This window comes from Solanum pennellii, chromosome 11 (genome assembly GCF_001406875.1).
Source record: "Solanum pennellii chromosome 11, SPENNV200".
In the NCBI taxonomy this organism is placed as follows: Eukaryota; Viridiplantae; Streptophyta; class Magnoliopsida; order Solanales; family Solanaceae; genus Solanum; species Solanum pennellii.
Window position 1 is genome coordinate 36531225 of NC_028647.1, and position 23948 is coordinate 36555172.

A 23948-nucleotide genomic window follows, 5' to 3' on the forward strand; every position below is an offset into this window, starting at 1 on the left:
TTAAAGAGACAACCTAGTACCTAACCTAGGATGGTCCAAAGGATTAGTTATGGTTATAACGACTTAAGGGTACTTCAGTAATTATCCTAGGTCACTTAATTAATTAAATTAGCCATTTAATTAATTAAATTAAAGGGGTCAAACCGAAATTCTTACACTAACCTAGTACAACTCAAGTAACATCCTAATACTTAACCTAGGATGGTTAAAAAGGTTAATTATGATTTCAATGATTTAGGGGTACTTTAGAAATTACCCTAGGTCCCCTAATTAATTAAATTATCCATTTAATTAATTAATTTAAAGGGTAAAACGAAATTCTTAGGAAAATTTTCAGATTTGACTAAGTGTTGTGTTTTCCTATTTCTAGTCAATCTAGGAGGGGCTTTTTAGAAAATTAGTTAATTAAATTATTTAATTAACTTGTTAAACCTTAGTTGAATTATTCAAGATCAGTTCCTAAGACTTAGACTCACGTTCAAACACTAAGAGTTTCCCAACGCAAATCAGAAAACAACGAACGAAAGAAAAAGGCAGAAAGTTTTTCAATTTCTCTAGGGCGATTTCAAGGTTTCGTTCAAGGTGGTCTTAGTAGGTTAAGTTCTACATAAGGTATGGGTTTCTGTCCTGAAATTCTTTCTCCAAGAGTAATTTCTTTCAAACATTTCATAAGATCTTGAAAACTAGGGTTGTTCCCGTTGTTCTCGTCGAACTTCCCTTCCCTAGTATCCTTGTTATGATTCAAATATTGAATAGGTTAGTGATCATGTTGTTGGTATGTGGTGCTGGCTAATCTTAACGTTTACCGTTCTTAAATTATGAATAACGAATAACCTATGAAATTGTGGTCATATTAAGTTAAATCATTAAAACATGAAATAAGAATCAAATATATGTTAGTTACGCCCGTATATGTTTAAGTGTTGATGTGTTTATTCAAATGTTGACTTGCTGTTATTGTGACGTTATGAAGATGCTAAATTCATCAAATTTTAATATGATGCTTAAAAACGTGATTCCTAAAGTCATGAACTAAAAATGGCTTGAAATATCTCCATGAAACGAAAGTTGAATGAAATGCCTATCTTATGCCAATGAAATGGCTAAAAGTACCTTGTCAAAAAGGATGCATGCAAATGACTATAATATTATGTTAAATTATTAAAAGATTGGCTAATGGTTCATACATACCAAACTAAACATGAACGAATGTAAAATGGGCCTATGCCAACAAAGATGGTTATGTAATCCTTCCCAAAATTGTTTAGCCAATACTAAATCATATTCCAATCATATGTAGCCAAAATAAGGAAATGACATCACCAGTACTTCTAATGTAATTCAATGAATCCATATTCAAGGGCATGCCATTCATTGGGACAACAACATGCTCTAAAAGAATGAACTATGAACTTATGTAATTCATTGAATGAAATGCTCATCGTCCATAAACAATGTTATGAAGCTACTAAACGAAAGTAAGCAAGTAAGTTGATTAATAACATAACTAAATATGTCTAAGTTAATAAAGTGATTAGAATGAGGTGTTAAAAGAAGTGAGACAAGCCTCACTTACACCTAAGCTACTATGTTATAAATACTTACGAATGAAGGTGTTAGAACGTTTGAGACAAGTCTCATTAACACCAACGATATTATGTAAGGACAATTCATATTTATCAATGTAAAGAAAAGGATGACAAGTCATCAATTGAGTAAGTAAATCTCAGTCTAGAAGCAAGCTTCCATAATGTTTGAGTCAACTCTAGAAGAAAAGAAGAAAATGAAATTTAGCAAAGCACCGATAGATTAGTTACGAGCATGTGCTTGCACGTGTAAGTCTCATGACACGAGGCTACCAACGAGGTGGATAAGTAGTCTCCTTAAGTCCCTAGTCTTCGAACTATGTCTAGACAACATTGGAACTAGCCTGTGGTTTCCACCTAAGAGAGCTAGGTATGTTTCAATTTCACCTTGGCCGGTGAGATCACCTCCTTTTGGTGTGGGGTAGACACTGGATTTCATTACTAGCTCACATAATCTATGTCGGTTAATGCTCAAAACATGTTCATGGTTCACTATAGCCGTGAGACACTCCTTTTCGGTGTGTAGTGAACACCTGAGATGGATTCGCCTTAGCCGGGAATCACCCCTTTTCGATGTGCGGCAGACACTGGATTTCATTAGTAGATCACATGATCTAGATTCATTTTAATCGGTGAATCACATCTTTTTGGTGTGGGGAAGACACTGGATTTCATGATAGCTCGTATGATCTTACTTCTAAAGATGTCTCTATGTAAGCAAGAAAGAATGATGATGAAATGTATGTTCAATATGAGCTATGAAGAAGAGCTTAAGAATGTCAATCGCCAATATCAATACTTATGAAGTTTCAGCAAATAAAGGGCAAGGCCAAATAAGATTGGCTTATAATGACTTCTTAAATGATGCCAATAAAGGAAAGTAGACACATAATGACAACTAAAAACCTCATAACTTCCCTAACATGAAAGTAGTGAAACAGATGACATAGCCAATACAGATTGGCTTATGAAATGTTAATGGATACATAGAGTAATGAATGACTCATTGTAAGGATTGTGAAATCATTCCTTAGTTCTTGGATTACTTACTTGATTCATTGTGGGTATGGGACTACAATGAATCATTGCACTTGTAAGTAAAACATAGAACTAAAGGAATTATTGAACTACACAACAAGAAGAAGAAAAAGATTGAAAAATAAACTAAGTGTCAAATTAGGAGCTTCGGGTTGGGCAACATCAAATTTTAAAATCTTCACCCGAGTTGTTCTAAAATTATATTGATGATTCTAACGTCTTGTAATCACATAGAAAATGAGTTGTGTGATTTGAATGCATTAAAATACATCATATTCATACAACAATTCACAACTAACGATTTAGGAAAGTTTAGTGACTACACTTTTTAGAAATGGCATGTTGTTTAGGAAGAACTTTCCTTGATCATGCATAGCCTTATGTGTATGTGTGCATACACCCATACTTAGTACAAGTAGTTTACTAACCCTATACAAATTTACTATTTTATAGGTGCAGGTCAGAGGACAGATTGAAGACTCTTGCAGTGGTTTGGACATCAATGTTCTCCAGCCCATTTGGTAGGTCCTCTCAATTTCGAGGATGCTACAGTTCTAGTATAGCTTTAGTTTTAGACATAGCTAGTGGATGTTGTCCCTAGAGTTTCTTTCATACTTTCATTTCGAAGCTTTGTAATAAGGTCGTGTTTGGCAAACTATTATGTCATATTAATTCTTGGTTTCGATTTGATCCTTATGTTAGATGGTTGTTTCTTTATTTTGAGCTTAGTATGTTGTATAACTAGTTAATAATTATATGAAGTCTATGTATACTTCATACGTTTAAAAACTTTTAAATTTTGCGCAAATTTAACTAGATTAATGTGATGAATGCAAGAAGAGGCTTGTCTGCGACCTCTGAGAGGTCAACGACGCCAGTTGTTATTCGGATTCCAGAATCCGGGTCGTGACATAGGTCTCCTTCGGTAGAGTAGGATGTGTTTTACAGTGCTTTCAAGGACCACTTCATTCCTTGGAGCGTTGGGGAGGAGAGACATTTTATATTTAAGAGCTTGGTTAAGGGCAGTTTGTCCATGTCCGAGTACGAGGTTCATTTATGAGAGATTTCTAGGCATGATTTGACTATTATTCTAGATGAGGCAGTGAGATTTCACCGGTTTGTGAGAGGTTTGACTTTCTCCATCAAGTCTTATGTGTTAAAGGCAGTTAGGGAGGGGTCTTCTTTCCGATCCATTGTGAGCACCTCTAAGGAGGCGGAGTTGATGGTATTAAAGGAGTTTGGGGAGCCCAAGAGGCTCATTCTATTTATAAGTTTTTTTGTATCACATCTAGAGGTAGAGGTTGACATAGAGGTAGTGGCTCCTTTCAACATCATGGGTCAGTTCATGCTTTTATGCCAGTATCCAAGAGTGGGAATCGAGCCCGAGGATCTTATGATTCTGGCCGAGGTGGTCATGGATAGTTCTTCTGATTCACAACAGTAGATATATGTGCCAATATCTTTCTATACTTGTGGCGATCCAGGACGGTGTTGTCTTCAAACTCATTCACGACCTGAGCGTTCTCTTTCAGTTGCTCCAGCTAGGGGTCCAGCGCCTTCGGCCAATCGTCAAGGTAGAGCTCAGGACAGGAGAGGTTGCAGGACTTCTGGTAAAGGTACTTCAGCTCCGTACGGTGGCAAGAGGTTCTATTCAAGATGCAGGTGGCCAGATGGCCAATGCTATGCTTTTTGAGGAAGGCTTGAGACTTCTGATGTTGTGATGACAAGTATCATCCCAGTTTTCTATTGACCTGTGTCTGTATTATTTGATCCATGATCTACTTTCTCACATGTGACTACCTATTTTGCTGCTGAATTTGATATGATGTCTGATTGCATGCATGTTTATATACTAGTGGGTGAATCCTTAATAGTGGATCAAGTATATCATCATGTCTTGTTTCTTTGGCTTGATATGATATTTGGGTAGAACTAATCATTTTGGGGATGATAGACTTTGATAATATCTTAGGTATAAATTGGCTTGCTCTTCATTATGTTATTCATGATTGTTATACTAAGTCAGTGACCTTAGTGTGCCGGGTGTCCAAAAGTTGAGTGGACGGGTGTTAGTAGTTCTTACCCTACCAAGATCACTACTTCCTTAGAGCTCATATATTGGTTGATAAAGGGTGTTTGTCCTACTTGACATTCACTCAAGATACTAGTGTTAAGCCACCTCCCATGAATTCTGTGCCCGTGGTTTGAGAGTTTGTAAATGTGATTCCTACTGATCTTCCAAGTGTTCCCCGGATAGGGATATCAATTTTTCTATTGACTTGGAGTTGGGAACCATGCCCATCTCTATTGCTCCATATTCTGTGCCTTAAGCCGAATTGAAGGAATTGAGGGATCTGTTGCAGGATTTGTTGAGTAAGGGGTTTATTTTCCCTAGTGTTTCTCCGTGGGGTGCTCGTGTGTTGTTTGTTAGGAAGAAGGATGGATCCATGAGCATGTGTATTAATTATCAACAGTTGAACAAAGTGATAGTGAAGAACAAGTATGCTCCTCGTCATATTGATGATTTGTTTGATCAGCTTCAAAATACATCTCTGTTTTCTAATAGTGATTTGAGATCCAGTTACCATTAATATATCCCTAAGATAGCCTTCAAGACTCGTTGTGGTCACTATGAGTTTCTTGTGATGTCTATCAGTTTAACTAACGCCCCTACAATATTCATTTAGTTGATGAACAGAGTGTCTGTCCTTATTTGTATTCGCGTGTGATAGTGTTCATTGATGCCATATTTGTGTACTCTAAGACTGAGGAAGACCAAGTTCGACATTTGAGAATTGTACTTCAGATATTGAGGGAAGAAAATTTTTATGCCAAGTTCTCGAAGTGTGAGTTTTGGCTTTGATTCTATTGAATTTTTGGGACACGTTGTATCCAAGAAGGGTATTCGGGTGGATCCAGCCAAGATCGAGGCAGTGAAGGGTTGGACCAGACCCACATCGATTGTTGAGATTTGGATTTTTGTGGGACTTGCGCTATTACTGATGATTTGTGTGGAGCTTCTCTACTAATGCATCTCCCTTGAAAAGGTTGACTTGTCAGATTGTGAGTTTTTAGTGGCTTTGCAAGTGTGAAGAGAGCTTTCAAAAGCTCAAGACTTTGTTGACGTCAGCTCCTGTGTTGGCTTACCCAAGGCATTTCACTATTTATTGTGATGTTGGACTCGGGTTAGGTGATGTTCTAATGAAAAAGGATATGGTAATTGTCTATGATTCTAGATAGTTGAAAACTCATGAGAGAAACTACCCTAACCATGATTTAGAATTGGCAGTTGTAGTGTTTATGCTTAAGTTGTGGCGACACTATCTCTATGGAGTTTATTGTGAGGTTTTCACGGATCATCGGATTCTTCAGTATATATAAAAGTAGAGCTACTGAAGGACTATGATATTACTTTTGTATTATCTAAGGAAGGCCTATATGGTGGTCATTGTTTTGAGTAAGAAGACTTTTAGCATAGGAAGTCTTGCCGCTATTAATGTGGAGGAGAGGCCATTGGCTAGAGATGTCCAGAGATTAGCTCACGGTTGCAGATTTCCAAGGACAAGGGTGGTTTGGTTGCTTTTATTAAAACTCGTTCTTTTTTAGTTGAGTAGATTCGTGAGAAATAGTTCGATGATGAGAAACTATGTCTCATTCGAGGCAAGGTGATGGGAGAGTGAGCCTAGGAGGTTGTCCTTTGATTCCTACGGTGTCTTGCAGATTGGAGGTATGACTTGTATGCCCAAGTAGGCGAATTGGTTCAATTGATTCTTGAGGATGGTTCCCCATATTCCATCCATCGAAGTGCAGCAAAGATGTATCATGACCTAACCCAGCCCTATTGGTGGTGTGGTATGAAGAGAGATATTGCAAATTTTGTTTCGAAGTGGTCATTGTTTCAGTTTGGAGTAAAATTTACAAATAGAACTTCTCAACTCCTGTAATTTAAAAATGATGATGCCAACCTTAAAAGTTTTACATTTCTTTGCAGAATTATGTGCGTATGTTACCAGTGGATCCACATGAACAAACACCATTCTTGAAGTGATGAAAGTGATTGGAGTCCCTTACAATAATCTCTCTCTTTGTAATCTTAGAAAAGAAATTATTCTAGTTTCATTGTGGCATTCGCCACAAACCCGTAAATTTTTATAGATCCGTAAAGGACTTTTTGGAGGAGTGTTAAGAATTCCATAAGCAAAAGTCGATGAGACTTATTTCCTGTATAAAATACTTCAATCTTATTGTTTAGGTCAATTGAGCTCCATCCTGGAGTCTTCTTCAACCCCTTGTCTCTAGCCAATGATCTCACTTCATTCACCCCCTCCCAGCTCCCATAATTAGCATAGATGTTGGACAACACTACATATTATCCAATTTTCTCTGGATCAACTTCAAACAAATTATTTGAAGCCAATTTACCCAACTCAATATTTCCATGTACTCTACATGCACCAAGAAGAGCACCCCAAACTGAAGCATCCGATTGCAAAGACATTTTTTATAAATTGGTATGCCGTGTTTAGGCCCCCAGCCGTGGCAAGCAGATCAACCATGCAGCCATAGTGCTTTAGACCAGGTTTAATGCCAAACTCTTGCTCCATCATATAAAAGTACGTTTTACCCTCATCAACTAAGCCTGAATGGCTACAAGCAGCCAATAGAGATAAAAATGTTACATGATCTATTTTAATACCTGCATTCAACAAATCATTAAACAGTTTCAGAGAAACCCTACCATTTCCATGAATACCATGACAGATATTACGCATTCCAAGGGACTGAACTCCTTCAAGGCACCTAATAAAATAATAACATGAATTCATCCAGTTTTTCACATTTTCCATAAAGGTCAATGAGGGACGTACTAACAAAGATGTCCAAATTAAGAGCTACTTTGAAAACATGCCCATTAGTCCTTGTTCCTTCTAGCAATTCCCCTAGATGAGTATAAGCAGGAAAAATTCTCACCCAAGTTCCTTGGTTTGGTTCTACGTCATCACACTCTTTTATCATGTTGTAAATTTCAATAGCCTTACTTGAGCATAACGTGTGATTATTGAGTTCCATGACACTACATCCTTAATAGGAATCTCGTCAAAAACCTTACGACTACAATGAATGAGACCCAACTTCGCGTACATATCCACAAAAACATTGCCCATAATAACATCTACCTGAATCCAAGATCTCCTTAATACAAATCCATGAACCGATCTGCAAAAATGAAAACTTTTGGTTTGAGCTATACTAGAAGCTAAGCTCACCAATGTCAACAAGTCAGGCTAAATCCCCTTTATCATCATATCTTGAAAGTACTTCAGTAGTTTTTCGAGAACAATATTCTGCTCATATGCAGCATTAAAGAGTTTCATGATACTAAATCTCTTACTACCATTATACCATCAAATACTTTTTGTGCATGTGTTAGCTCACCAAATCTAGCATACACGTTTATTAGAAGCATTCGACACAATGACATCTAATCTAGGCCAAGCTTTACAACATACAAGTGAATTGACATTCCATGCACAATATAAAGAAGCTGTGCACATGTAGGAAGGACTACTGCAATAGTCACTGTATCCATTTTTATACCCTCTAATCTCATCTAATCTAACAAGCTCAATACCCCTGTAGCATTTCCATTCTGACAAAACCCAAATATCATAGCATTCCAACAACCCATATCTCGATAATGCATGTCCCTTAAAATTCTAAAGACAATACCAGAAGATTGGAAACGATAATATATATGCACCAAGGAGGCAACTACAAACACATTCCACTCTAACCCAAGTTTAGAAGCCCAGCTGTGTACCCTTACACCATCAATTATACTATTACAAGCTTTCAACACTAGGGGAAAAGTGTAGAAGTCAGGCTTAACATCAGTTGTGGACAACATTTCGTTAAAACAATTCAGGGACTCACGGAAATGGCCATTATGAACATAAGACAATATCATAGAATTCCGAGTATAAGCATATTTATTCTCTATCATGCAAAAATTCTTCTGTGACAAAGTAACATACCAGCCAATGTTTGTGTCAACCCCATACCAGCCAATGTTTGTGTAAGCATCGTACCAATTTTTCAGCGACTACTTTTACATATCTGATTTGTATATTACCGTGTCATCATTCTAGTGACTACTTTCATGTACCTAATTTGTGTAGCACTATGCCGTCTTATCGGTGACTATTTTTTTATATTAGATTTTTGTAGCACCGTGTCATCTTTTCAATGACTATTTTTTCATGTTTAATTTTTGTAGAACTGTGCCATCCTTCCAGCGACTACTCTCTCATATCTAATATTTGTAGTATTGTTCCATCATTCCAGTGACTATTTACTTTTTTGTATCACCGTGCCATCTTTTCGGGTGACTAATTTTCATATTTAATTTGTGTAGCACCGTGCCATCCTTCCGATGACTACTTTTTTATATTTAATTTAGGTCAAACCCATCGGTGACCTAAAGTTAATACCAATTTTTCACTTAGACCCCTTAACTAAGCTTTGTTCATTTTAAACACCTCATGTGGAGGTCTATTGTGTCATTTTGACACTTTTTTTTCTAGTCGATTGCGTAGGTCACTTTATGGTCTGAAACGTTCTTCTCAAGCTTGGTTTGGGAAGTCGGGAGATATTGTTACAAAATTTGTGAGTCAAGTGATCAACTTGCAAATATCTTCTCCAAGTCCCTCATCGGTCCTCATTTTAATTACATTCGTAACGAGCTAGGTACATAAGATTTGTATGCACGAGCTTGAGGGAGAGTGTTACGATAGTAATAGTAACAAGAATAATATATACCATCCTACTTAGAATAATAATAGGAATATAAATGGTATATAAAGTCCTACTTAGGAAAGAATTGTATTGTAGTGCCCTAGTTGGAAAAGGAGTCTAATGTGGTGTCTAAGGGTCTTAGTGTAATAATGTAGAGAACAATTTAATAATATTTTTTTCTACATTTCTCACGCCACCTATTCACTTAAACTCACTAAATGTCCTCTCACAGGTGAAAGGTTTTTTTTTCTCAATTAGCACATCGAAAAAAGACTTCTCTGGATGTAATTCAAGCTACAATCAAGTAAATTAGCTCACTTGTTTATTTACGCTTGCCATCATCTACATGTAGGCCTAGACAAGGGTGTAGGATAGGTATGTTTTTTATCCTGTTGAAACTAAACATGCCTGTTTGTCTGGGAAAAGACCTAATCAACATACAAAATGCTTTTCCTTAGCTGTTTACAGTTCTGTATTAGTTATTACCACTTCTAGAAAATATACTTCTTTGTCACCTAGCCAAGAAAGAATACGAGTTGCTATCAATCATAACAACCATTGATTTGCATTTGCAGTTGAACTTTGTATGACTTAGGGCATCCCCAACCTTGCCCACTATTTTACACTCGAGTTCTCTATTTTTTTAGACAACCAACTCAAACCCAATTCTCTATTTTACAATACTAAAAAAAGAATCATTTTCTCTCTCCTCAATATTATATTATTATTATTATTATTTATATTTTAATCTTATTTTCTTATTATTTTGAAAATGGTAACTTTAGTCTATATATCCATAGGTATACTACAATAAAAGTGTAGTTCCCCTTCAAAAGTTGTACAACTTATAAAATAAAATAGTCTTAGTCTAAACTGCTACCTATAAAGATATTAAAGATATCATTTGTCCTTGTTAATATATCTTGTTCATACCAAAAATAGATTAGAGCTAAGCAGTCTATCTTGATCATCTGTAAGCTATTCTACCAACTTTCAAAACTCCTGTTGTTTCGCTCTTTCTAGATTTTCCACCAAATACATGCCGGGACAAGTTTCCATATTTTCTCCTTGTTAGAAGCATTGCTATCTCTTTTCCAGCTGCTCAGGATTCCTTTAATGCTCCCTGGTTTCACCCATATTATCCTCTTTAGACAGATGAACATTCTCCAAAATTGTTCTGTCCATGTACAATGCTAAAAAAGAAGTTTAATTGTCTCAGCATGTTCTCCACATAAAGTACATCTCAAAGCCAACTAATAGCCTCTTTTCTTTAGATTTTCATGAGTCAAAACTGCTTCTTTTGTTAATAACCACATGAAGCATTTAACTCTGTAGGATACTTTTGTTTCCAGATGATCTTCCATGGACATTCTATCTCTTGTCCAGCATTCTTGTTGAGTTCGTTTTACACTGAATTTACTGAGAATTAACCTTTGGTATCATTCTGCCGAACTAATAAGTCCTTCTTTTTAGAGAGGTTGCTGAAAGAGCCTACTGAATCTTGAAATTTTGCCACTTTTTCAATCTCCCAATGCCGAAGGTTCCTCCTTAAGAACAAATTCCATCTTTGTTTAGTCCACAATGTAGCCACAGTGGCCATTTGATGTTGGCATAAAGTGAACAATTCAGGATGCAACTGTTTCATAATGAAAAACCAATTCCACTTATCCTCCCAGAAGGATGGCTTTGACCTATCTCCCACTTCTACCTTGGTTCTGTGATATAGCACTGGCCATAGATTTCTGATTCCCCTCCATACATTGCATTTATATGGAGTACTTATCATTTTAATCATCGACTTATCTTTCATGCCATATTTTGCTATGATGACCTCAATCTAGAGCATGTTATCTTCATTTGCAAACTTCCAAAACCACTTCATCATTAGGCTCTAGTTTTGTTTCCTCAGATTTCTTATGCCTAGGCCTCCTGTGTTTTTACTCACTATCAGTTCTTTCCATTTAACAAGATGAAACTCTTTCTTATCTTGACTGACTTGCCATAAGAAATTTCTTCAAAGAGCATCAATTCTATTAGATACACTGGTAGGCATATGGAAGACTAACATCATATAAGAGGGTAATGCATCCATCACACTGTTAATTGAAGCCAATCTTCTTCCCAAGGACAAGTACTGACTCTTCCAGCTGGTGAGTCTCTTTTCACATTTCTCCAGTACCCCATTCCATATGCCTTTGGACTTAATTTTTTCTCCCAAAGGCATACCCAGGTAAGTAGTTGGAAGCTCTCCAACCTTGTCTCCTAGTGTTCTGGTCAAAACTTCCGTCTTAAGCATACTATTGATAGGATAGATGAAGATTTTCCCCCAGTTAATGTGGAGACCAGAGACAACTTCAAAATGACAAAAATAACCCTCAAAATCAGTATTTGTTTTGTCTCAGCTCCATAAAATACCAGTGTGTCATCTGCATATTGTAGATGAGTTACCTCCAAACTAGAAAGTTCTCCAGCTTGGAACCTTTTGATCCACCCCTTTCCCCTTGCTCTATTAATGAGGTTACTCATTCCATCCATAGATAATATGAATAAAAATGGGGAAACAGGATCCCCCTCTCTCAGTCCTCACTTGGAAGGGAAAAGGCCAGTGGGTACTCTTCATAAGTATAGAGAACCTGACAGTGGCAATACAATGTTTTATCCATCTTATTCACCTGGACCCAAACCCATATTTTTCAATATTAGTATAAGAAATTCCCAGTTTAAGAAGTCATAAGCTTTTTGTATGTCCAACTTGCGTACAATTCCTGGCTTATTACTCCTTTATCTGGTCTCTATGCATTCATTAGCTATCAAAGCGACATCCATAATTTGTCCGCCCTTGATAAAAGCCATCTGATGTCTATCCACTAGGCTATGTATCACTCTCTTGAGTTTCTCTACTAGAAGCTTTGCAATGATCTTGTTTACTCCCCCAATAAAACTAATGGGCCTGAAGTCTTTTAGTTCCTAAGCATCTACCTTCTTTGGGATCAAAGATACAAATGTTTCATTCAATTTCTTCTCAAAAAAGCATTGGTCATGAAAGTTTTGAATAGCTTTAACCAGATCTGAGTTGATGACATCCCAATATCGCTTGAAAAATGCCATTGAATAACCATCTGGGCCACGAGCTTTATCCCCATAACTTGCCTTAATGCTTTCTAGGATCTCTTGTAGTCAAAAGGAGCCTCTAACATGGACCTATTCTCTGCATTAATTATGGGGTAGTTCACCATTTCTAATTGGGGTCTCCACCTCTCTGTTTCTGCGTACAAGTTCTCATAAAAGTCCACTATTTCCTTTTTGATCTCCTATGGCTCCTCCTTCATCTCTTCCCCCTTTTTAACCTGTCTATTGTATTTGTCCTTCTGTCTGCATTTGCAGTTTTGCGAAAAAAATTGGTGTTTCTATCTCCATCCTTAAGACATGTTATCCTGGACCTTCATCTCCTAGTTATCTCCTCTTTCTTTGCAATTTCTTTAAATTCATTATGAACATCATTCTAGATACTACTTCTTCTCCTTGCGACATTCTATGTTCCTAAATTTCCTCCATATCTGCCAACTGTGCCAGCACAAACTGTTTCTAAATTCCCACATTCCATTGAGTCGATTTAATCCACTCCTTTAGTTTATACTTCAATTCCCTCAATTTGGAGATCAAAACAAAGTCAGGGCTTCCATTGCTAGGAAAAGACTCCCACCATGTCTTGATCTTTTTCTTATTTCATAATATATTTTCCTTTCTTTTTTCAAGTAACCACTTTATATAATTTTCATGTAATATAAAATTATATTTTTTAAATTTTTATTTAATATAAAATTGTATTTTATTCTAAATTTCTAAATGAAATAAATTGCAGGAAAATATTATATAATATGTAAATTAATGAACATAACTTTCTTGCAAAATTGTTGTGATAACATTATTATATTATGTATTGTATCGTTATTTTGTATTTAAATTATGTTTTTTTTGAAACAGGTAAGGTTGAATTCTTCAGCATTAAAGGTATGTTGGCTACCTCCAAAAAGGAATAAATACAGATTTCCTATCAAATCTATAATCTGGTCTATATCATCTTTACAAAGCTGTTTATACCAAAAGTATAGAGATACTGCGCAATTCCATTTAACTTTGTGGATGGAATTAGATATATCTTTAAAACATCTTCCATTTCTTTCTTTCCATACTGACCATCATACACATGATGGTATTAGCTTCCACCTTCTCTTTTGACTCTTACTGCCTCCCCTCCTAATCCAACAGCTCAACAAATCTTATGTATGTTCTGGCATTGTCCAGTTCACGCTTGTGATGTTGAGAAACAAGTTCCAAATTTGAGTAGTAAAGTTACAATGCAGGAAGAGATGGCTATTTGTTTCCCCTGTCAAGTTGCACAAAAAACACCTAGGAACCAGTTGTTTGCCTTTCTTTTGTAGAATTTCTTCTGTTAAACATGCCCTCTTTATCACTAACCAGGTGAAAGACTTTACTTTTGTAGGAATGTCATCTTCCAAAAGTAGCTCCAATTATATTTTGGGCCCCTATCATCCCCATTATTCCTCTTTTGTAGGCTTTGTTGACTGAGAAGACTCCATCTTTGCTATGTTTCCACATGATCATGTCTGTTGCTGTTGTAGTTATAATCACTCCAGCTATTTTTTCCAGTAGCGCTGTCATCCTCTCCATCTCCTAGTCATTAAGTAGTCTTCTTAAAGATATGTCCCATCCCAGTTCTATCCAACAATTACTAACTCTAGCATCAGGGTCTTCACATATTAGAAACAAATCTGGAAAAATTTCTCTGAGAAAAGTTTGAGCTATCCAACCATCTTTCCAAAATTTAGTTTTGTTTCCATTACCCACCTTAATATACATGTTTCCTTCGATTTGTGGCCATAGGTTCCTGATTGTTCTCCATACCCCGACTCCATATGGTTCGGAGGTGGTTTTTGTACACCAAGGATTTGTTCTCCATATTTTGCTACAATAACCTCCTTCTAGAGTGCTGCATCTTCCTCAGTGTATCTACATAGCCATTTAATCAAAAGGCTTTCATTTCATAGCCTCAAATTTCTGATCCCTAAATCCTCTCTTTCTTTACTAAGAAGAACATTCTTCCAGTTGATTAAGGTATAACCCTTTTCCTCCTTATTGCTTTTCCATAGGAAGTTTCTTCTAAGTTTATCTAGTTTTTCACCACCTTCGTTGGGATTGGAAATAGGGACATCACATAGGTTGGTAAAGAGTCCAGAACGGAGTTTATGTGGATCAATCTACCACTTTATCTATTTACTGCCAAATCCCATTTGTCTGAGAGTATTCAGAAGGAAAGACCAATTCACATGGTCATAGGCTTTCTGAATATCTAATTTGCACATTAAACCAGGGGCTCCTCCTTTCATTCTTGAGTCAATGCATTCACTAGCAATGAGTGTTGCATCCATGATTTGCCTCCCCTTTATAAAAGTCATTTGATGTTTGTTGATCAATTTCAATACCACTTTTTTTAGAATTTCAACCAACAATCTAGCAATGATCTTGTAGACTCCCCCCACCAGGCTGATTGGCCTGAAATCCTTCGACTCTGATGCTCCAGGTTTTTTTGGGATTAAAGCAATAAAGGTTACATTAAATCTCTTCTCAAAAATCTAATTAGAATGAAAATTTTGAATTGTATTTGTGATTTCTTCCTTAAACAGGGCCCAAAAAGTCTGAAAGAATATTATCATATATCCATGTATTTAAATTATTATGTTATGCATTGTATATTCGAATGGAAATTTTCATCTTATCATTTTAATTTTGTGGATTCTTCATAGTGAAAATTATTAATAATATCAAATTATATTAACGTTATGAAAATTTAAAAAAGTTGAAATATTTTTAATTTCGGATGAAAATAATATATATTAAATAATACTGTTTTTTAAAACGTTATATTACATTTAAAAAGAATAGTGTATATTAAAGATTTAATTAATGGACTTATATGAAAAATAATATGTTAATTATAAAATAATAATAATAATAAAATAACCACAAAGTAAAATAAAGAGGTGATTAGTAGTTCTCCAACCTCTCTCTAAATGGAGAATAGAGAGACAATTAAAGTGTGGTTGGAGAGTCCATTTTTTATTTTACTCTCCAAATATATATAATGAAGAGTAATATAGAGGCGGGTTGGAGATTGTCTTAGAAATGCAAATTAATATCCGCAAATAAAATCTAAGCAATGTTAGATAGATGTCTTGCCACATCTTCAATCAAACAAGAATGATTTAGATAAATGCTTGCAGTTATATGATACAGATCCATAAGATAAAAATTACATCACATTGTTCTTACTTGTCTCTGTGACATGTCAATATTGACCTCAACACAGACATGACACTATTGATCCTGACAAGATGTAGATACTCTTCTTACCAGCCTGTTTGTGCAACCGAAAAGTAGCACTAGTTGTTCCAACAAAACTAAGATTGTCATTTCTTCAAATGACAACTTTTCCATTCCTATGTAGTGAGTGAAAAAAGGTTCAAAACGTGGTATCACATTTAACGAACTACATTATAATCAGATTTTTTTTAGAATGATAAGCATACCCACATTAGAATTACTATATGACCAGTCAAACATTTTTTTTCTTTGCAAACCAGAATCAATCAGCTGTTAATTCAAGGAAAGAGTGTGATGGTTGCATAAGTAAGAAGCTTGTTTTTTATCTTATAAATTAGCAAAGAAGCTTGCTTTTCCAGAGTCCACTTGTGAGATCACACTGCTATGTTATTATTTTTTTAAACTGAAGAACACCAAATCAGTTGTTAAACAGAATGAGATTTTAAGTTGTTACCTAAGGATGAATTAGCGAAACAATACAAATAGTGACAATCATCCAAACAAGCTGTTAATAATGAACCCAATAAGAAAACACGAAACAAGTAAAATGCTAAAGAAACTATTTCTAAAGCAATAAAGAGCATAATGGAGCTTATATTATATATTTACACAATTTTGACTTATTGTCCCAATGAAGTTACTGGCTTAAAACAGTGAATCGATAAAACTGACACCATTAGAGAATAGACCATGTATATATTCATATTTGCTGTAATTAGCACAACAGAGACCTATTACTTATATCCATCAACTCCAAAAATGCACTAGTTTTGGAGTATCGATACATAAGGGTGGGCATAAATATTGGAAAACTGAAACACCGAACTGAATCAAATTTTTTTGATATTTTAGTTTCAGTATTTCAGTTTTCGGTTCGGTATTTGGTTTATATTTTTATATTTTTTGGTATTTTGGTACGGCTTTCGATACGTATTTTTTTGTTTTTCGGTATTTCGATTTAAATCGAAATATTATATATTTATATTTATATTAATTGTTTATGTTAAATAATTTTTTTAAAAAAAGAAATCAAAATCTGAAAAGTGAAAAGTAAAAGTTACTTTAACTTTTTTAACTTTGTCTTTTATACTTTAATACTTTTACTTTATACTACTTTATAGAAAATAGAAACCCTAATCTGAAAAGTGAAAATAATTCATCTACCTCAATTCATTCTTCCAAGTTCCTTTCAATTTTCTTCATTCTTCATTCTTTCAAGAAGTGGGCAGCGAATTCAGACGGGCAGTGAATTCAGAGGCCAGCCGCCAGCGAGTTCAGAGTCTTCAGACGGCCAACGAGTTCAGACGGCCAGCGATCGGCGACCAGCTGACCACTAATCAGTTTTGTTTTTCTTCTTTGTTCTTTCATTTTTTCTTTCTGATTTTTGCTTAGTGTGAATTTATTGTGAAATAATTGTTTTTAATATAAATGGCTGAACAAAATCAATTAAATATGGGTGTAGCTGATCAAAGTCGAATAAGTATGGCTGAATCTACGAACAATACACCTATGAATAGCAATGATCCGTCAATTGGAACAGAAATAACCAAAAAAAAAGAAATGAATCCTAGATCTCCTGTTTGACAACACTTTGAAAAGATTTTTGAAATTGGTGCATTAGTTAAACCAAAGTGTTACATTGTAAACAATACTATGGTGCCAATACAACCAGAAATGGAACAAGTGGACTAAAACAACATTTGACTTACCGGTGTAAAGTGTAGAAGCCCCCGACTGTTGCATCTGGTATTCAAAAATTGTTAAATATTCAAAGTAACAACTTAAAGACTTGGAAATTTGAGCAAGAGGTATGTAGGATAGATTTAGTTGAGATGATAATTTTGGATGAACTACCTTTTAGTTTGGTTGAAAAAGAAGGTTTTAAGAAGTTTATGAGTAAAGTCCAACCTTTGTTTCATATTCCTTCTCGTAGAACCATAACAAGGGATTGTAATGAAGTTTTTGGTGAATTGAGAATAAATTTGAAACAATATTTAAGAGAAATACAACCAAGAATCTGTCTCACAATAGACACATGGACTTCAATGCAAAGAATCAATTATATGTGTTTGACTGCTCACTTTATTGATAGGAATTTGGTGCTTCATAAAAGAATATTGAATTTTTGTCCTATCACTAGTCATAAAGGTGAGCATTTGGCTGAGTCTATTAGTAATTGTTTACTTGATTGGAAGTTGGATAATATTTATACAGTTACGGTTGATAATGCCTCTTCAAATAATGTGGCAGTTTTGGAGTTGTCCAAAAAATTAGATATGTGGGGAACTAATATGATGGAAGGTAATCATCTCCATGTGAGATGTATGACTCATATACTTAATTTAATTGTGCAAGATGGTTTGAAAGAAATTGGTCCTTCTATCAAATTGGTGAGACAAATGGTGAAATATGTTAGATCATCTTCTTCAAGGACAAGAAACTTCTTGAAATGTGTTGAAATGCAAAATATAGAATGTGATAAGATGTTGTCTTTAGATGTTCCTACTGGGTGGAATTCCACCTATTTGATGTTAGACACAGAAGAAAAGTTTGAGAAGACTTTTGAGAGGTTTGATCTTTATGATGGTAATTTTAATTCTTTTCTTGCTACCGATGTTTGTGCAGGTGGAAGTATAGCATGTTCAATTCAATATGAAGATTGGGATAATATGAGGAATGTCACAAAGTTTCTTGAAAAATTTTATGAGCTCAGTTTGAAAGTTTCAGGTTCACGGTATGTTACTTGTAATGTTCATTTTGAGGATATATGTGAACTTGATGCTTATTTGAAATTATGTATAGCAAGTGATGACCTTGATTTGAGTAAAATGACTTCAGGAATGAAAGAAAAATTCAAGAAATATTGGGGTACTGTTGAAAAAATGAACAAAATGATTTTTATTGCTTCTGTTTTGGATCCTCGCAATAAATTTGTGTATGTTAGTTTTGCTCTTGAAAATTTACTTGGGGAAGAACGGAAAATGTAGTGAATACGAAAGTAGAGGCCTACTTAAGGGATTTTTTTGTGATATATATAAGTATGAAAAATGTTCTAAAAGCCAACCATCTTCATCTGACTCATCTGATTCTTTTGCTTGTGGTATTTCTCAAAATGTGTCCAAACATTCTTTGAGAACTAAGTTGCTCTTGAAGAAACAAAATCAAGATTCTGGAAGTTTAGGTGTTAAATCTGAGTTGGATAAGTATCTTCTTGAAGACCAAGAGCTTGAATTTGGAGATTTTGATATTTTGAGTTGGTGGAAAGTTAATTTTCCTAGATTTCCTATAATTTCACAGTTGACTCGAGATGTATTGGCTATTCCTATGTCGAGTGTGTCATGGGAATGTGCATTTAGCACCGATGGTCGTATTCTAGATCCCTTTAGAAGGTTATTGACTTCCAAATGTGTGCAATGTCTTATTTGTGTCCAAGATTGACTTAGACAAGAAACTAAGTCTATTTGTGTTGAAGAAAGTTTGGAGTTTCTTGAAAAGATTGAACTTGATAAGATTTTTAATTTTTATTTATTTTTGGAAAAAATAAAATACTTATTGTGTTGTATCTTGTATGACATGTTTGTTTTTCTTATTTATAGAGATGGAAAATAGTGGAAGAAACTCTTCCATTGTTGATATATGATTGACTTGCAAGGGGTGAGTTCAATACATCATTTATTTAATCCTATCATTTTTTAATCTTAAAAGTAGTATTATAACATTTGATTTTATCTTAAAAGGTCCAAGAGTCAAGACAATGAAGAAGACGTACAGTACTAAGTTTTATTAGTAATTTTGTTGACATGTGACACTTGAAAGTTGAAAGTGGTCTCATGGAAGAAGGTCAAGAAAACTCACTATTTTTGTTTGTTATTGTTTACATTTGAATTGAAAGTGATCTCATGGAAGAAGACAAGAAGTTTAAAATACATTGCTTGTTGCTCATTATTGTTTATTATGTTGGCACTAGAATTCTAGAAAGTTGAAACTTGAAAGTGGTCTTAACTCTCATGGAAGACTGTATTGTTACTTGTTAGATTGTTATTATGTTGTATTTTTGAAGACATTAACTACAATGCACTTTTGTTTTAGTGACATGTTAATTAAAAATTGTGTGTTTTAGTGACACTATGAATTTAAAATTTGTGGTGTTAATGCCTAATGTCATATTGATATATTGATATTTGGTAGTAATGCACTTCTTTGATGTAATTACAATGCACTTCTTTGATGTAACTATTGTCTATTTTTAGCCCATTAAGTTGAAAAATCAAACAAAAAAATTGTAAAGTTTAAAATTTTAAAAAGACCACTAAGCAGACCCATTGAAAAAATAAAATAAAAAAGCCGAACCGAATTACTAAAAACTGAATCGAAATAATAAAAACTGAATCGAACCAAATTATTTCGATTTGATATTCGGTACACATTTTACAAGAACCAAAAACCCCAAAAAATCGAAACTGAACCGAAATACCAAATGTCCACCCCTATCGACACACGCCTGTCGATATTTTTGAAAAGTACAAGCAACAAAGTGGAAACTTACTTGAAAGGTGTATGATGGAAGCATGGAAGATAACATAGAGAAGAGGAGGAGGAGGAGCAGCAGTAGCAGCTTCGAACAATCTCCATGTATTTTTTAGATTATTTGGCTCTACGAGAACAAGAGATCTTTGAATTTCGCCAGAGAGACTGAGTAGATTCACCGGACTTCAGCGAAGAGAGAAATTGAGAGTACAATTTCGCCGCTGGAAAGAGTAACATGAAATTGGGGAGAAATAGATAAATGAGTTGGTCCATTCGACCCGTTAAGAGCAATTTGGGCCTTGAGTTTAAAATCCACTTGGGCCTAGTAGTTCATGCATAAATTGCACATAGATCCACTTGGAAAACCTCTATTTCAAAAATAGATATATTTAAATTTTAGTCATCAGTTAAAATTTCAATCTATTGGTTTGAAATTTGTAATGTAAAAGCCTGTCACTACCCAATTGTGGTCCATGACCGGCGCTAAGGGGAGAATCCTAAAGTAAGCCTTACCATAATTCTACAAAAAATCGAACAAAGTTTTCTTTGTTTTTTTGCGCCTATTCTGAATTTTTCCTGTCTTGAAAATTTTCAACACTACAAATAGCAACTACAAGTCAAAATACATAATATCCACGGATGATTTAATTGACACGCAATAATATCAATTTATCTCTAAATTTGTATTTTTTTAATCTCCATAATGTTGTCATTCTCACAATACTGGTGTTGAAAAATCAAGTATGTCACCTCGATCACTTAGTTTAGCTTCTTCCAACAACCTATATTGATACAAAACCAACCTATATATCAACTCGTAAATGATCATATAATGGGTCCGATTATGTCAATTTAAGAAAAATTTCTTATTTTTTCGAATATGATCTTTAGTTCTCTGTTATACAAATTTGTTGTAATTCATGAAAAGATATTACATCTAGTCTTTTATTTTTCTGTGTCTTAGCACTAATAATATTATATGTAAAAGGTCAACCATATTTATATTTATTAAACACAATCTTTGAGTAGAGCTCGTCCTCACTTATATTTTAGCATCACTATGTAACTCAACTAGTGATTCTAGGAATATATTTTGGCATTAGAAGAATAAAATTTGTCATTCTCGGATACTAAAGTTCATATGAAGTTTGTTACTATCGTTTTAACCTAATCCGATAATGCATAAATAATCATGTTAAAGAAATAAAATACCTTGAAATCCATATTGACAAATGACAACAATAGGGGTTCCACTTCTTCTTCATTAACCAGTTTCTTGATATTGAAATTCTTCGTGCACTTTCACAGAAAGAGAGACAAGGGACCTGTTCGCTTCTTTTCTTCTTTTTTGCACGAGTTGTGGGCAACAACAACCTCTTCATCCCAAAATCTCTTTGGCTATTTTTTTAAATTGCGTTGCATCTTTTTTTGGAAAAATTATCTATTATCATATTTTCTTATATTTTCTACCACTTAAAAAAATAATCAAAAATCTCATTTTTTTGATCTCATCATTATTTTTTAGGATACATTAATTTGAAATCTTCTATCCATGACTGTTCTTTCTTTTTCACTCCAGAAATCTCACAACACAGTTACTTACATTAACCTATATTTGAATTTCAAATATTTTTTCTTTCCAATAAATGAATCAAGTTATTCAAGATGTAGATTTTTTTCAATCACTTCACTTTTCGATTTCTTTTAGTTTTTTTTTTAAAAGTATCTTAAAATATTACTGAATCTTTTACTTCCGGTCTCTTTAAGGAAGAGAGATAGAAAAACCTTGCTAACCCACATAGTTCATCTTGGAATGCATTTGAAATGATTCTAGGAATTTCTAATAACGGTCTTGATATACTTCATTCCATTGGATCGATCTTTCAATTATTTCGGCTTACTTTCAATGTATATCGCTTATTTTAATTCTTAAATTAGTCTTTTTAGTGTTAGTACTGATTCAACACATCACTGATATAATAACTTTTGTGTTATGCATTGTATCATGTTCATATTTAAGGTATTGATACATAACTCTAAAGTTGTTGAATCTTTGATTAACATTTATCATGTTCAATATAAATATACTTGATATAAACTTTTGTAATGTATCACACACAAAAAAATATGTTATTTGGAACAATTACACATTAATGTTTTTTAAAAATAAAATAAAATATAGTATTTCTCAAAAAATAAATAAATAAATAATAATGTGTCACGCACTAATTCTTTAGGCATGATATGTAAATTCAAATTCATACTACATCTGATACATAACAATTACCAAACAATAACGTATCGATCTCAAATCTAAAATTTTTTATGGGCAACAGTTTCTTATTTAATGTATCTAGAAGAACAACACTTATCAATTTAAATTGAACGGATCTTTCATGATGTATTTTCTCAAAATTTTTGATAATTTTGAATCAAAATTGAAATGATCTTCAATGAACTAGAAGAATGATTTTGAAATTTTCAACAATTTTGAATCAAAACTTAAAGGATCTACAATGAACTGGGAGAAGAATTTTGAATTTCAAAATTTTGACAATCTTGAATCAAAATTGATCGAATTTTCGATGAACTCAAAGATTCAGAAAAGAAATCGTTTGTCCAACAACAATTCCATCACTTTTGTATCCTTAATAACTCACCTCGCTTACCAAAATTTCGACAAAAGTTTATGAATCAAATTTGAAAGATTTCTTGGCTGAATAGGTCATGTATGATACACTAATTTAAGCGAAGATTGGGTAATGTTCCAATAAATTTCAATGTATATACTTGTAAACCACTACAAGAAAAACCACATTTCCCAACAAATGTTTTTGTTGCCACATATTGGATGTTGTTGCCAAAAGTATTTTTTATAACAATAAAAAAGTTGTTGCAATAAATGCTGATTGGAAAAGCTTTTGCAACAACAAAATATGTTATTGCTAAAAATGACTCCATGCAACCCAAAATATTGTTGCCTTACATTTCTATAATGGTGGCTTATAAAAATTTTCGCAACAAAATTTAATGTTGCCATAAATTAATTTATCTACCAACAATATTAGTTGTTGGAAAAACTTAAGAGAAGTTAGTTAGTAATTTATTAGAAAAACTTTTAGTGACAATAATATTTACTGCAATAGATCAATTACTTTCCATACACCTTTAGCAACAATTTGTACACAATACTTATTTCGTTTAGAAGTATCAACAAATATTTAAATTAAAAATTATATAAATTCATAAAGGTCAATACATATGATTGATATACTAGATATTTACTGTCAAAAACCTAAACACTTCTACATATATCTTTACTTGTAAAAAAAAATAAGCATATATATATATATATATATCTATATACAAGATCATAATATTCTAATCCTACTAATAATTTTCAAAAAATAAAGATAATCAAAGATTCCGTAGTTAAACTGATTGGGGACACAAGGAAACAAAGAAGTTAGGCGAGAAAACTCCTGTTGTTTTCAAGAAAGGAGTATCTAAGGAAGAAGCAAACCAAATTATTGAGAAAATGAAAGTTGTTATGGAATGACTATGAATATAATATCAGGTTCATCCAAAAGTATTTCAAAA

The 23948-nt window shown here is 33.9% G+C and overlaps 1 long non-coding RNA gene and 1 pseudogene across 1 annotated transcript; one reads left to right on the forward strand and one right to left on the reverse strand.

The window, feature by feature from the left end:
- Window positions 1–6617: 6617 nt before the first annotated feature.
- On the reverse strand, window positions 6618–12527 carry LOC107003822 (annotated as a pseudogene).
- Window positions 12528–16960: 4433 nt separating this feature from the next.
- On the forward strand, window positions 16961–19949 carry LOC107003467. The gene is made up of 4 exons (XR_001454671.2): window positions 16961–17161; window positions 18447–18555; window positions 19418–19475; window positions 19559–19949. It is a non-coding gene; the product is annotated as an uncharacterized LOC107003467 (long non-coding RNA).
- The last annotated feature ends 3999 nt before the right edge of the window (window positions 19950–23948 follow it).